At 68.4% G+C, this 15,411-nt stretch overlaps 1 protein-coding gene across 2 annotated transcripts in view; it reads left to right on the forward strand.

Annotated features, from left to right (window-relative positions):
* Positions 1-8,480: 8,480 nt before the first annotated feature.
* The window catches only part of AHNAK (AHNAK nucleoprotein), a 29,013-nt gene continuing 22,082 nt past the window's right edge, over positions 8,481-15,411 (forward strand). Inside the window, exon 1 of one of the 2 annotated variants that reach the window (XM_064503182.1) lies at positions 8,481-8,690. The gene's annotated coding sequence lies outside the window, so the exon portion shown is untranslated. Of the gene's footprint in view, positions 8,691-9,121; positions 9,258-15,411 lie in introns of those variants that run through there. The other variant, XM_064503183.1, reaches the window with a different exon arrangement.

A 15,411-nucleotide genomic window follows, 5' to 3' on the forward strand; every position in this document is an offset into this window, starting at 1 on the left:
TGGTGAGCGCAGGGCGGGGTGGGTTCTGGCACTCTTCTTCCAGGAGTCGAGGCTTGTGCCAGCACTCTGCCCCGTGCCCCAGTGGGGCTCACCCCTGTGGGGACCTGGTGCTCGTTTCCACTGAGACTGCGGCCGTTGGCACCGCGCCACGTCCCTCATGCATGGAGGGCGGCACAGATGGCACTTTGGCCTTCCAGCTGCAGCGAGAGCAGCTCTTGCCGCCTACAGCAAAACCTGCTGCCTCGGCCCTTCCCTCCCTAGCAGCGCCCATGGGTGAGGCCCGGCCTGGAGGGAGCTGGGGTGGGGAAGGGCTGCGTCTCCGAGAGCCACCTCCATGGTGACAGGGGCCAGATCAGCACTTAAAGGGGGAGGATGTTTGTGCTCTAGCCTCTGCCCCTTCGTGCTGATAAGGCTTTGATGCGTGGGGCTGCGGGGTGCAGCACGGCCGGTCCGGCTCGTCCCTGGCCTCACACCTGTCTCGCTGGGCTTTCCTGGGGGAGCCTCCAAGGTGAGTCAGGCTGGGCTGGACTGGTGCCCGGCACGCCGTGCTTGAGCGGTGACTCAGGGCAGCGCCTGCGCCCCCCCCCCCCCCGGGAGTTGTGCAACCTGGGCTGGCGGCTCTGCCTCGGGAAACGCCCTGCCCAGGCTGGGGGGTGCTGGGCCGGGCTGGGCACTGCACGGGGACTGCAGCCCTGGGCCTGGGGCTCGCGCAGGGCTCCTGCTCCGTGGCTGGGCGGCCCCGGGGCTTGGCAGCAGCTCCTGTGGCAGAGCTGCGCCTGGGCTCCCCCCCGGGCCCGCGCAGCCCTGCGCACGCGGGGCCGAGCTGGCCGGTCCCTGCGCCCCGCCGTTGGCTGGCGGGGGGCCGGGGAGGCAGGGCCAGGCTAATCATCTCCATCTGGCGCTTTTGGGGGCCCTGAGGAAGCGTGAGTCACGCTCTTGCATCCTGCCGCTGCGCTGGCGGGTGGGGCCGGGGCCGGCAGCAGCCGCGCAGCGGAGCCGGGATGGTGCCAGCGTGTTGGCAGGGCGGGGGAGACCCTGCTCCGTGCCGTGCAGCGGCGGCGGCCCTGGGGGACACTGCCCTCCCGGCCGGGGGCAGCCCCCTGTTCCCACGTGCAGAGATGGGGCTTGCGGCTGGCCTGGCCCCTGCCCCTGTGCACCTCGCCCCCCCAGCTCCTTGGGGGTGGCAGCAGCCCTGGGACTCCCTGTTTGGGGGCTAGAGCAGCACGGAGCTGCAGGGGAGGGTGGGGGTGGGGGTGATGGGTGCGGACGGGCATGGGGACGGCGCCAGCTCCGGCGGTGCCGCCCGGCGCTGCAGGTCGCCCCTGGGGGAGCCGGACGTGCAGCCCCCCGCCACGTGCTGGCTGCATCCCGCTGCGGCGGGGCGATGCTGGGCGCCCGCAGGCACCAGCGCAGCCCGTGATCCCCCGGCCTTGCGCAGCAACGGTGGTGCAAACCGTGGTGCAATCCCGCTGCGGACCCCCACCCCGAGCTGCAGGGATGGGATGTCCCCTGTGCGTGCCCCCCCCGCCCCGTTTGCACTGAGGCTAGCAGGGTCCCTGATGATGATGACCCCCCCCGCCCTGCCACAGGCTTTGCTGCACAAACCCCAGTTTAAACCAGCAGCAACCACGAAGCCACATGCTTTGCCCAGCAGTTCCTGCTTGTCCCACAGTCACTTCCGTGGGCGGGGGTGCTGGGATCACCCCTCGCCCAGCTCCTGCACTGCAATGGCGCTGCGATCCCCCCCCCCGGCTCAATGGGCTGCAGCAGCCGCCCCTGCCCATGCCGCGTCTGTCTGTCTGTCCATGCGCGGCGCGTGACGGCCCCCGAGGTGGGGGAGCGGGCGCAGCCCTGGCTGGCGCCTTGCCCACCCCCAGCGCACATCTGGATTCGGTTTTACTCTTGCTCAAACAGGGCCGCGCCCAGGCCGGCCGGGCAGCTCCCAGCTCTGACTCATGGCTGTGCTCCCCCCGGCTGCGCCCCCCCCCCCCAGCTGCGCCGAGCCCCCTGCCCCGCTGGCGGCTCCCGGGGCCGCTTCCCACGAGCGCCAGCGGGGAGGCCGGGGCCGTCCTGGGAAAGCGGGAATGCCGTCCTGCAGAGCTGTTTTCCGCTGGGGAGGGGCCGGGACGCCTTTCATTCCTGCGCTGCAGAGCCCCAGGGGCCATCGGGGGGGGGTGTGTGCCTGCTTTGGGCACATCCCCATGTGCCAGGAAAACGGCCCTGGAGAGGACTGGGAAACGCAGCAGTGGCCGGGGCGCGTGGGTGCAGGAGCTGGGTTTATCGTGCTGGTGACAAGCCCCCCCCCCCCCCCCAGCCCAGTCTCTGCCAAGTGCAAGGCCACCTCCTGCCCCAGGAGCTGCCAGCACAGCAACACCCGCAGCCCCGGCTCTCCTGCCCCCGTGCAAGCAGGGACGTGTCCCTGGCAGGGTCCCAGCGGCCCCTGCCCTGGAGAGCCGGAGCTCAGTGCACCCCCACGGCCCCTGCACCGGGGTGTTTCCCCGCCTCGGCCTCTTCCCGGCTCCGCGCGCAGCCCGGCGTGGGAGGGAGGCGCGAGAGCAGCCCTGGTGCCGCGGCCAAATTCCTGTTTGTTTACTGGCGGCGGCAGGAATGCGACGAAGGGTTGCTCAGCCCAGCCCAGCCCAGCCCAAGCCCCCGCGGCAGGGAGGCAGGAACCGGAGCAGCTGCCCGCCACCAGCCGCCGGGCCCTGCCGAGGTGCCCTGGGAGGGGGCTCCGGCCGCCGGGGAGCACGGCGCCCCGCGGCTTGCAAAAGGCCGGCGGCCGGAGCCGCAAAGGGCTGGCGGCCGGCTCGCGAGCCGCTACCAAGGGCTGGTTTGCATGGCGTGTCCGGGGCCGAGCCGGGCACCGGGGCTGGCTCCCGGCCCAGGCGCCCAGCTCCCCACAGCTCTCGAGGAATCCCGCACCAGGGAGGGCGGCGATGCGGAGCCGCCTCAGTGCTGAGGGAATCGCAGCTCCCCGGAAGGGCAACGCTGCCAGCCGGCGCTCGCCCTCGCGGGCGGCTCTGTGCCGGGGGCTTGCGACCCTCCGCAGGGGCTGGTTTGGCGCACGCCGCTGCCCTGCGCTTGGGGAGCGGTTCCCCTTTCCCGTGGCCAGTGGGTGACTCATGCCAGGGTGGCTGCTGCCTGCGGCAAGGCGCGGAGCGGGGGCAGTCACCCTGCCGCGTCCTGCTCAGGACCTGCTCGCAGGATTGCTGCTCCATCCTCCCACCCCAAAATCACGAGCGCAGCCTAGAAAAAAACGTGGCGTGGAGGTGGGACGAGGCTGAAGAGGGACGCAGCACTTCCAGCTTCGCTCCTGTCCCTCCTGGGGCTTTCCCGAGTTTGGGCCCTGTGGCCACCTAGCCCAGCCCCACACGGCATCCCTGGACCGTGCATCCGAGAGATGAAGGAGCCGGCGGTCCCAGCGTCCCGGCGGGGCCCGCAGCGCTCCACTGGGGCTCGGGCTGCGTTGCGCTTTCCTGACTGGCTCTCGGCCTTGCTCCTTCCGTGTGCCAGCAGCTGAGATCTGCCGCTGCGCTTGGCGCAGCACTTGGGAAAGGCTGTGGCCGGGCGCCAGCTCGGAATCCAAAAAATCCCTCTGTGCAGCCGCACGCTGCCCGCCCGCCCCGGCAAGGACTGGCCCCATGGCCGTGGGCCCCGGCTGTGTCCGGGCTGCAGCGTTGCGCCCATGGCAGGGGCTGCACCCAGGGCTGGGGTTGCACCCAGGCTGCAGCGCTGTACTTGTGGCAGGGGCTGCACCCGGGGCTGGGGCTCCTATGCCCCCCCCCCCCGGCCCCTTCCCCATGCATCCTGCTGCAGGGGAGCCCGCCCTGATGCACCCCTTCCCAGCCGCCTCTGTGCCCCAGCGGCGGGTTTTTCCCAGCCCTGCCGGCAGCCACCCTGTGCCAGTTTTCCCTCCACCTCGGGGAGGGGGACGGAGCTGGTCCCCGCCGCGAGGACCCAGCCGGCCGAGGCATTTCCTGCTCCTCCGAGCGCCACAGCTGGAGTAAATACAGCTGCTGCCGCAGTGAGGCAACAGCAGCGCTGCCGGCTCTGGGCAGACCCGCGGGACCGTGTCCGGCTGGGGCGTTTTCTTCCCACCGCGAGAGCCTGTTTGCTTCCTGCTCCAGCGGGGAGGATCCCTGCTGGGGCGATGCAGCCGGGCGGGGCGGGGGGGGGGGGGGGTCCGGCTGCACCGCTGGCTGCAGCTTTGCAGCCCCATGGGGTCCCAGGGCGCTGCGGGGCAGCAGGGAGGCGTGCAGCATGTCCGCGCAATGAGCCATTCCTCAGGTATGCGCTGCCTGGCTCCGCCGCCATCCTCCCCGCCGGGGAGCTGGCTGCTGGGGCCTCGCGGCAGGTTCCGGGGGAGGCTGGGTCCTGCCGCCGCTCCTGGGGACCCCGTGGGCGCCGGAGCACAGAGAGCCCTTGTGCTGCCAGGGCCACCTCAATGCACCCTTTGAGCCGCCAGGGCAGCGGGGCTGGGGCGGCCCCAGCCCTTGTCCGCATGAAACTACCCCCCCACCCCCCCCAAAAAAAAAACTGTCCTGTCCCGCTGCCCTGGCGGCCTTGCTGTGCGCAAGGTCCGGCTGCCTCTCCGGGCAGGAAGGCAGGGCGCGTGCACGCGTGTGCATGCGTGTGCGCATGTGGGCTTGTTTGCGTGTGTTTGCATGTACACACGCCCGTTGCCAGGCCGCGCAGGTCAGGGAGCCGGCGGCAGCCGGAAAAGTCCTGATATAAAACCAGGCCTTGAATTCGCGACTGAATTACAGATATTAAAGAGGAGAAAAGAAACCAGCAGTGAGTCATGCATGCAGACCGCAGTGCCTGGCTCTCGCCACCTCCTCCCTGTCTCTATCTCGGCCAGGATCGCAGGCGCACGCGGCCCCTGGCCGCCCCCTCGCCAGCCCCGCACGGTGCCACCGGGCTCTCGGGGCCCCTCCCGGCACCTGCCGGGGCTGCCGCATCCCCACCGCTGCCACTGGCTGCAGCCATTTGCACATCCTCCATGGGACTGCCCGGGAGGGCCGGGCTCGCGCCCCCGCCGCAGCCCCTTCCTGTGTGGCGGGTGCCCAGGCTGGCGGCTGGCGCGGCGGCGGCGGTGCCGCTCGTGTCACCCTTCGGAGGCGGCGGGCGGGAGAGGCCTGGGCACGCTCCCGCTTTGATCCGAAAACCTGCCGGGCCGTCTCTGCCCTCTGCGTGCTGGCAGGCCATGACTTGCTCCATGCCGAGCCGCCGCTGCCTGGCGGGGCTGGGGGGGGGTGGGGGCAGGGGGGCGCTCCTGGCGGGGCCGCGTGAAGCCCTGCGTGCTGTGGGGTCTCCAGCCTCCTGCGTAGCCAGGGAAGCCCGGCAGCCGGGGGTGCGCAGCCTCGGCACGGGGCTCCGGCGGCTCCAGGGGCTCCAGCAGCTCCGGGGATGCCCAGCCTTGGCAGGGGGCTCCCGCAGCTCCGGGGTCTCCAGCGGCTCCGGGGAAGCCCGGCCCTTGCGCTCTGCTCCCCTCTGGCTCACTGGCTGCTGGCGAGGCGTTGTCATCCTGGTTGTCATGGAGACCAAACCATAATAAATGCAAATAATGGGGGCAGCCGGCATTGCCAGGAAACTCCGATGACAGCAGTGGAGACACGATGCCGCAGCCAGGGAAACCCCTTCCCTCCCCTCCCCACCGGGGGCTGGGCAGCTGCGGGCACCCACACCGCAGCCGAGATGCCCGCTGCCGGCGCCACGTGGGTCCGGCCCCGTGGAGCTGCCTGAGGCCCGGCCGAGCTCCCGACGGCACTGCCTGGTTGCAAACGCCTCCCCTCTTCGCGGGGGGCTCCCAGCGCCCTGTGAGGGTGAAGCAGCCGGCAGCCGACCCTCACGCTGGGAGCAGAGGTGCCCAGCTGCAAGCAAGTTCAGTGCGGTGAGGTGCAGGTAGTAATTACATTGCAACTCCTCCTTTTGGAGGAGCTGGGGCTGCTCTGCAAACAGCCGTTAATTAGCTTCACATGCCCCCTCCTCCGAGAGGCTGGAAAGGCTTAAAATTGTCATTAAAAAAACAAAACCAAGAAACCCTCTTGCATCAGAGTAAACTGAGGCAAAGGGAAGGCTCAGGGATGGCAAAAAGGCAGAGCCCTGCTGCTCCGCTCTGCTGGATTCCCCCCCTTCTTCCGGCGCCGGCGTGCGAAGGCCCCAGCTCCCTTTGCGGGGACAGGGAGCGGGGACAGCTGTGGCAGGGATCAAGCTCTTAGCCGGGTACCACACGCTTGGGACCATGCCGGAAGGATGGCAATGGGGGGGGGGGGGCAGCTTTAAAGGGGGTGACAGGGGCATGAGCATCCTGCGGAGGACACGTGCACCCAGGCAGATAAGCAGCCCCCGAGCCCTCGCGCAAACTGCCGGCAGTGGCGAGGAAACGCTGCCTCGCTGGAGCGACCGCCAGCCCCCGGCCGCAGTAAAGCGCAACGGTCGTGCCCGTGTGCTGCCGCGCCGAGGGGTCTGGCCTGCAGCCAGGCACAGTCCCAGCCGTGCCGCTACGTGGGCGTGTGGGGGGACCCCGGCTCGTCCCCGCGGGAGCAGCGGGGTGCTGCGCTGCCAGCCCTCCCTGGAGCGACCCGCTGCCGGCGCTCCGGCGGGGCCCCCGGGCACTGCTGCTCGCGGACGGAGGCTGCTGGTCCCGGGTATTTATAACGCGGGCAGAGTGGGCCTCGGCAGCTATTTATAACAGCTAAGCGCGTGGTGGCCACAGCTCGTAAACAGACGCTCTGAGAGTATCCGGCGGCAGGCACAGGTTGCCTTGTCCGAAGGCAGCGGAGGGGCTGCCGGGGGGGGGGGGGTCTCTTCCCCGCTGCAGGAGGCAGCTAGGCCCCCGCGGCCTGGGGGTGCCGGCGCCCAGCTGTGCCCGTGCCTGCAGGGTGGTGGCCAGGGGCTCGGGAAGGGCCGGCGTTCGCGGTGGGGGACGTCCCTGCTCCGAAGCACCAGGAGAGGTCGGAGCCCTGCCCAGCGCTGGCAGGGAGGCGAGCAGGTGAGGATGGGGCTGGCCGGGGGGGGGGGGGGGTGAGCTGTGGTGCAGGGATGTTTCTCCTTGCACATTCCTCCCTCCAGGAGTTTTACTGGGCACTGGCAAGGCCATAATTGGGGATTTAACATAGAAAGTGATGTGTTAAAAAAAATAAAAAAAAGAGAAAAAAAGGCAGTCGTGGGAAAGTGCTATTAAAAGCCAGGCCTGACCCAGGAGCACAGAGGTTTTCAGGGCAGAAAAGCTCCGTAGGGTCCCGGCGCGTGGCGGGGCCGGCAGTGCAGCACAGCATCGCTCTGGGCCTGGCCGGGCATGCGGTGCCTGCTGGCGGGTGCCCATGCCCTGCTATAACCTGCTGCAGCGCTCCTGCCCCACGGCAAGCGTCGGGGTGGCCGTGCAGTCCCGCTGCTCCCGGCCGGCGGGGCCGGGCCCAGCTGCAGGATGGGCTTGGGCACCCTTCCCAGTGGAGGGGCACCAGGCTCCCGTCGCTCGCTGGCCTGCACCGCGCTCTGCCCCACACCTCCAGTGGCCCACGGCCCCGGCTGGGCCAGGGTGCTGGTCCGAGCTATTCCCTGTGTGGGGGATCGCTCTGTGCCCCCCAGGGCTGGGACAGGACAGCCTGCCTGGCCCGGGGGGGTCTCTACCCTGTGGCAGAGCCCTGGGGGTTGTGGTTGGGGGCTCCAGCAGGGCCTTGAAGTCCCATCTGGTGATGGAGGGGGTCTCATCCAGGCAGCGATGGGGTCCTGGCCCCATCCGGGGGGTGGGGGGCAGGCAAAGTAGGTGCCAGTGTCCGGAGTCCTTTTGGGGCAGGGGGTAGCACCAAGGTGCCATCCAGGACAGGGGTCCCATTGGGGGGGTGGAGTGGCTCTGCCTGGAGGGGGCAGGATGGGGGTCCCGTCCTGGGCAGGGGGCTGGGACCGGGGGGATCCGGTGTGGGAATGGGATCCTGCTCCAGGGGGATCTGGAGTGGGAGCTGGGTCCCGTCACAGGGACGGGCAGGACTGGGGCGGTCGGTCCACTGCAGAGCGAGGTCCCAGGGTGGGAGTGGGGGGATCTGGCGTGGGAGCATGGTCCCATCCCTGGGCAGGGGGATTCAGTGTAGGAGTAGGGTCCTGTCCTGGGGGGATCTGCTGTAGAGTGAGGTCCCGTCCCAGGGGGATCCGCTGTGGGAGTGGGGTCCCGTTGTGGGAGCGGGCAGGACCGGGGCAATCTGCTGTGGAACAAGGTCCCAGGGCGGGAGCGGGGGGGATCCGGCGTGGGAGTGATGTCCTGTCCCGGGACAGGACGGGGGGGATCTGGTGTGGGAATGGGGTCCCCTTCCAGGGGGATCTGGAGTGGGAGTGGGGTCCTGCCCCAAGGCGAGCGGCCAGGCGGGACCGGGGGGATCCGCTGCGGGAGCGGCGTCCCCGTCGGCGGCCGCGGCCGCGCCGGGGTCCCGCCGCGGTTCCGCCGGGGCGGGGGCCACCGCCCGCCGCTGGTCCCACCCCGTCCCGGGAAGGGGCGAGGCTCCCCGGCGGCCGCGGTACAAGAGCGCAGCCCTGCGCGGGGCGCGGCCACTCGCAGCGCTCCGCCGCCCGCGCCGCACCGGACGGCTCGGTCGGGACCCGCCGCCGCCAGGAATCCGCCGCCGGGTCGGGTCGGGCAGGACCGGCGCCGCGCCGGGCATGGCCGCGCCGGGGAGCTGAGAGCCGCGGACCCGCAGGTACCGCCGCCGCTGAAACTCGGCTGCTGGGAGGGGCGGACCGGGAGCGGGACCGGGAGTGGGACCCGGGGCTGAACCGGGAGCGGGAGCGGGGGCCGGAGCGGATCCCCTGGCCGCCGGGCGAGCCTCGGGCTGCCCCGGGGCGGGCGGCGCTCGGCGGGGCGCCGCCGCCGCGGACGGTGCCGCCGCTGGAATGGGGCGAGTGGAAAGTGCTCGTGGCGGTGCGGCGGCGGCGGCGGCGGCGGGGGGGGCCCGGCGGGGGGGGGGGTCCCCGTCCCGGGGCCGCGCCGCTTCTCCCGGCCGGGCGCGCTCAGGGCGTGGCGCCCCGCCGCCGCCTCCGTCCCGCTGGCGCCGCCGCGCCCCGCCCGGGCACGGGGAGCTCCGCTGGGGCGGGGCGGGGCGCGGCGGGGGGCGGCCCCGGGCTCCGCGCCCCCCGCCCCGTCCGAGGCCGCGCTCCGCAGCGGGGCGGCGGCCCCGCGCCCGCGTCTGCCCCGCTGCCGCCGCGGCCGCTCGGTCCCGAGCAGGAGCAGCCGGGCGGGCGCGGCTCGGTTAATGAATGTTCATCAGGTGGGTTCAGCCTGTGGGTGGAGAAGGAGGGAGGGGGAGAGGAGAGAGGTCGCTTGTGCCGGCTCTGGCTGCGTTTCAGCAGTTGTCTCAGGCTGGAGTTTTGCTCCGGAGCGGGGTCCCGCGTAGGTACCGGCGCTGCGGGGCTCCGGGGCGGGGTGTCCGCCGAGGGCCGCTCGCCCCGGCCCCGGGGGACGGGGGTGCTCTGGGGAGCGCCGGCGCCTCCTCTGCGTGGGCCTCTTCCTGCGAGCCCCGTGCCGCAGCGCTCGGCGCGGGCAGGGACGGGAGCGGGGAAAAGAAAGTCTTGCGGGAGCCACCGAGTGATGGGGGGGTTGCGGGTAACCGCGACCCGCTTTTCTCGCAGGGCTGAGCGTCCCCCGCTTGCTCTGCAGCGGCCTGTGCCCGAGGCCTGGAGCCTCCCGCTGCATCGCTACCCGCCCCCCCCCCCCCCCCCCCGCCCTCCCGGGCTCGGCAGGGGCTGGGGCGGCTCCCCTGCTCGTGCGAGAGGAACCCCGGTTCCCGTCCTGGTCGTGGGGCATGGCTCGCGGCCTTCCCTGCCGGGGTTCTTGGGCCCGGGGGGGCTGCACATGGTCTCTGTCCCTGCCTCGCCCCCGGCTGTGGTGATGGGGTGCCCTGCGCAGGTGCACGCTGCTTTCTGGCCATGTATGCTGGGGGGGGGGGGGGGAACGGACTGTCCTCAGGCTCTGCTGGCAGCCCAGGGAAGGGGGGGCCCCAGGCCCTGCCGAGCAAACTGGGCGGTGTGGTGAGGGGCACGGGGTCCCATCCGGGCAGTGGGGCAGGAGTGGGTGCTGTCTCCTGGCAGCGCCGATGTTCGCTCTGGGCCAGCGCGCTGGGGTGTGGCTGCTGCCGCCGCGCTCCTCTTGCTTCTCTGCTCTTATCGTCCCCATCTCTGCTTGGGCCTGCCCTGATTTGGTAACACTGCTGGGCAAATAGCTGCGTGCTGTGATAAATGCCAGCTCAGGAGAGAGGTGCTGTGGTTTGCGCCGTGCGGGGGGACGGTAGCTGGGGAGCTTCCCAAAGGGGGTGGCCAGAAGCAGGGCGACGTTGCCCCCTGCCCCAGGGAGCAGCTCTTGTTCCGCTGCCCCGTGCGGCTGAGGGGCGCGTGTGCTGCTGGGGCAGGAGGCGTTCGTGGCACTGCCCCGGCGTGTCGGGTGTGTTTGCCGGCGCGAAAACTCCCTTGCTGCCGCAGGTCCCCTCGCGCTTCCCTTTCGCATCTGGGCAGGCAGCCGCGGAGGGGGAAGTGGCGACTCCGAGCTGCCGTGATCTGGCTGTGCCCACATCCCCCCTGAGCAGGCATCCCGGGCAGGCCGCTGCAGCTGGCCCAACAGGTCCAGGAGCCGGAGCTGCAGCGGAGGAGTTGTTCTCAGTTTGCCCCAGGGACTCTCGCTGGAGGAAGGGAGCTGGTCGAACTGGTAGGAGCTGGGGTGTAGGCACCCAGGTTGGGGCCGCTCCCGTGCTCTCCGAGCTGCTGCCAGTCTCCCCATGGTCTTGCTGCCCTCGCTTCCCCTTTTTCTCTGTTTTTTTTTGCCTTTGGCTGCATGCAAGCCAGGCTTGGGCAGAGGGCTTTCCTGGGAGGATCCTCAGCAGAATGTCACGTTCCCTCCCTGGTGCATCAGCACGCAGTCTGTGTATGAGCCAGCCCCTGCCTTGTGATGGGGCCAGGCTCTTCCTCCTCCGATGTGAGCAGGAGGTGACCAATGTGCCCTGAGTCAGGCGGGATGCCTGCCCCGGAGCGACGTGCCCAGGCTCCTGCTCGCTACCGCTCCTCCCTCCAGACAGGCTGAGGTCCTGGAGAGCTGCTCGGATGGGGCTGCGGAGGAAGCGGCTCCCTAGAGCCCGCGCTGGCTCCCCTCCTGCCAGCCTTGCACGCCAGGTCTTGGGGAGACTGAAGCCAGGAAGCCCTTCTCTGCTGCGCCTGTCATTGGATTTCAAGGCTGTGGATGTGACTCTCATGTTCAGTGTCTCTGAACTTGCTGGCAACGTGGGGCTTGCCCGAGGCTCGGGTAGGGGCAGATGTCCAGCCTCTCCCTCTGCTTCCAAAGCCCTTGCTCGCTCCCGCTGCTAATGGGGAGGAGCGGCTGCTGCCTCCCCTGGGGAGCACAGGCTCCTTCTTGTTCAGTGAAAATTGCCCCGAGACCAAAGCAGAATGGCATGTCGTTCCCAGCTCCGCAGCGTGCGCGGCTCTCCAGAGCTCCTGGCAAAGGGCAGGGGAGTCCGACTTTGCCAAGTGCCATCACAAGCGTCACAGCCACAGCCGCCACTGCTGGGGAGTTGGAGGGGGGCCTCCCTCCACGCCATACAGCGGGGACTTCCCTGTGGTGCCACGTTGACCCGTTTGTTTCCTGACCTCTCCCCGGCAGAGCAAGCACTCTTCTCCCGCTCCCGCCTAGCCTTTCCCTCTGTTTGAGGAGGTGAGATCCTGCCCCTCTTTGCCCTGTGCTGCGGTGGTGCAGGATGAGCCACAGCAGCTTCCCGGGGTGCAGAGAGGGATGTGAGCTCCTTGGCAGAGGCCGCAGGTGTCGTTTAGCTGTGCTTGCTGCCATGTGCAATTAAGCTGGTAAGAAGCAGAGCAGCTCTGCGGCGGAGGGAGCGGCACTGCTGCTGTGGGCTGACGCCTGCAGCCTGAGCACGGCTACGGTGTGTGGAGGAAGGCGCCGGCCGGGCTGGGGCGAGGCGCTGGACTGCTGCTTGGGGACAGCCACCAGCTGCCCTTGGCAGACACAGGGCGCGTGGGGAGCAGAGCTGTTCCTTGCAGCAGGACTCTGCTCTCTGCTGGCAGCCTGGGGCTCGCTCCTCCTCGCACGGTGCGTTCCCCGCTTCTGCTCCGCGGGGCTTCACGTTAGCCGGCGCCAGCAGCCGGCAGGGGAGCGCAGTGGGGACGAGCAGCTGAAGGGGCTCAGCGCCTTGGGAGCTGCACGCTGGGTGCTGCGCACTGCGACGATGTTGCTGAGGTGTGAGCCACGTGTGCCCTCATGGGGGTGACCTGTGGCGCCGTGCTTCGCTGGGGTCCTGGTGCCGGTCCCCAGGATGGGGGGCGGGGGGTCTCCTTCGAGGGAGGGCAGCCGTCCCAAGCCCTGGGGACGTGCGGGGTCAGGTAGAGCAGGGAGCTGCTGCTGGGCGCTGAAGGTCTTTGGGTCCCCTTGTAGCAGGCAGCTCCTTCGCTGCCGAACCAGCACATGCGGCCTGATGGGGAGCCGGGTGCTGGTCAGGGATTTTTGGAGATTATGCAGAGCCGCAGCCCCAGCTTCGCTCAGCAGATCGTCCCTTTTGTGTCCTGTCCCCGCTAGAGCGGAGGTTTGGGATTGCGTCAGGCGTTGGTCCCTGTCTATATAAAAACAATGAGTGATGCCCAGTCGTCCTGAAGGGATTACTGCTGAGAGCTGCTCCCTGCTGTGTGCAGGCCGCTGGCCATCTGGATTCCTTCGAGCTCTGCCAGCCTTCTCCTCCCTGCTGTCCTCACCTGGCTTCATGGCTGGCAGCTTCCTCGGGTGGCTTCTGGTGGGTGACAGGGGAGGTGCAGCCTCCCAGCTGCCTGTGTCACAGCAGCGATTGCAAAAGCTTTGGGTGCTGCTTCGTGCGTTGGGGATCTCTTTCCTGGAGACGCTGCAGGTGGTGGGGGCAGCAGGGAATCCTGCTGTGACTGCGCTCATCCTGCCTGGTCTCACCGCTGCGGCGGTGCCGGCCTCGCGGGGGGGGAGCAGTGACATGGAGCTCTTGGACACTGGGTGCTGGAGCTGCCAAAAACACGTGAGCCCTTTGAGAGAGGAGTGAGGAGACTGAGCAGGGAGCTAGAGGAGAGCAGATGCAGGGTGCCCTGGCACAGAGGAGACGTGAGGGCAGGCTGTTTGGGAGCAGGGTGGCAATGCCCTTCCAGCCCTGGGTTGCGTCTGCTGCATGTTGAACTGGGAGATTGGTCTGGGTGTTGGAGGGGCGGGTGGGTGTCCTGGGGGTTGGGTTTTCTCTGCCCCTTGTGGACTCTGTTCCTGGAGGGTTCTAAGAACAGGTTAAGCAAACACCTGCCTGGGCTAATTCGGGCAGGGCTGATCCTGCCTTGGGGCAGGGGGATGAGCCAGAGACCGCTCAAGTCCCACCAGCAACTCGCCTGCCCCAGTGAGGCCATCCCGCTGTGCTGTGGATGGAGTCCAGGCGTCCTCAATGCCAGCTGGAGGCGATGGGTTTAGGGGAGAAGACGACTTGGTTCTCTGGGACGGCGGCTGTGTCGGTGTGTGGCCCCCCCCTCTTCCTGGCAGCTGGGGAGGAGGCGCACCGTGACCCAGGGTGGGATTTGCATGTGGTCTGGAGCTGAGCGGTGCTAATCCAGGAGTGGCTGTGACCTGAGAAGGGGCAGGTGGGCTCTGCCCTCTCAACCTGCCAAGCCCCAGCCCTCAGGGTGCAAACAACACCCTTTGTGTGTGCGCGCGCGCGTCTCCTGTGCCTTCCCCCTCAGTGTCATCTGGGTGCTGGGGAATGTTCCCAGGAGGCAACAAGCCAGAAGGGATCCGGACGTTAGATTCCCCCCCCCCCCCCCCCCCAACCTGTGCTTCTTTTAAAGTTGGGGGCAGAAATCAATACCTTGCCAAAAAGCTTTGCTCCCTGCTGTCTGAACTGCTGCTCTCTCCTTTGCTACCCGTAATCGCAGCGCTTGGTGCTGTGCCGGCACAGAGTGCGAAGAGCTGACTGTTGGTATGTGGGACAGGAGAAGGCAGCCGGGGAGCATAAGGAAACCTGAGTTTGTGCCTGGAGCGGATGGTCCTGGTTCCTGAGCTGCTGAACTGTTGCTGCCCTGTGCAGGGATGTGCATGCTTGGGGCCACCTCCTTCTGTGGGAGGCCCGGGAGGCTCCTGGGCACCTGAAATGTCATGGCCTCGTGTGAGAAGCAATGATGGGTTTTGGATTTGCTGAAGGGGCTGGCGCTTGTGCTGAGATGTCTGACATGCTCCAGTGCAGTGAGGGCTTCAGGACCCGTCGTTATGGCCAGCCTCTGGAGGAGGGGAGGGGACCTCCAGCCCAACGTGATGCTTCTGGGAAGTCGTGGCACAGCTCCTTGGGGGAGACTTTGTTCGCGGCTGCCCCCTTGGCATGACATGCAATGTGGCCTGGGCGCGGAGGAGCAGCAACTAAAAATACAGGGAAGAGGCAGCACGTGGTTAACCTGAGAATAGCACCAGCTGGTCTGTGGCCGCATGGCTCACATTGCTCCAGAGGACGTCTGCGAAGGTCTCCCTTTTCCAGCCACTGTGCTCCCTGGAATCCTTCACCTCCCGGCACCTCCCCTGTGCTGCTGTCAGCACAAAGCCTGGCTTCCCTGGGGCCTCCTGGCCCCACTGCCAAGCGCAGCATGCGAGCTCTGGGGAGCAGCCAAGAGGAAAGAGCTCGCCATCCGTCGTTGCTGCTCCCTGTGGTCTTCGTTGCGCTCCCCTGCCGTGCCTTCTAGGCTGTCCCTGGCCAGATTGCAGCATGGCGGTGGAGAAGCTGCTCTTGTTTACCTGGATGAGTGGCAGGTCTCCCCAAGGATGCTTTGGCAGATACGGGGGTAGCGGGAGCAGCGGAGGGTTTGGGTAGAGCTTTGTGCACCTATGCAATGGCCCTCTTGCGAACAGGAGGAGCTACCTGTCTGTCTTCTTTCTTTGCCTTGTTTGATCACAGGCTGTCTCTGCTGGATGCCTTCTCCTGCTGTCTTGTGGTTGAATCCAAGCTGGTTAGTTAGCTGAGTGTTGATTAGAGGTGCTGGTCCACCTGGAGTGCCTCTCCCTCTGTTCACATGCAGCCCTGGCGAGCTCTGAGTCACCTCCACACCCAGCCTGCAGGACTCTCCCAAGCTACCTGAGTGACAAACCAGTTTGTTCTCCACTTTAAGTTCTCCAGATCGTTCAGTGACCAAACAGTTCAGCTGGTGACACCCCGTGGTTACTGGGCTTGCCAGATCAATCCTTACCCAAGGCGGGGGATAGTTCCCATGCTCTGTGCAACAGCAGAGTCCTCTTCTGAGCTTCTGTTGCAGCCTAAAGGCTGGGGCTTGGCTGATCAGCAGCGTGGCTGGAGCTCTGCGGTGCTTCTGTGATGTGTCCCGGGCCATCTTTGGAAAGGGGTGTTTTGGGCATTAGTGGGACTCCTCCCTCCCCTCCCAAATGGTGGG

Source organism: Dromaius novaehollandiae, chromosome 35, assembly GCF_036370855.1.
Source record: "Dromaius novaehollandiae isolate bDroNov1 chromosome 35, bDroNov1.hap1, whole genome shotgun sequence".
In the NCBI taxonomy this organism is placed as follows: Eukaryota; Metazoa; Chordata; class Aves; order Casuariiformes; family Dromaiidae; genus Dromaius; species Dromaius novaehollandiae.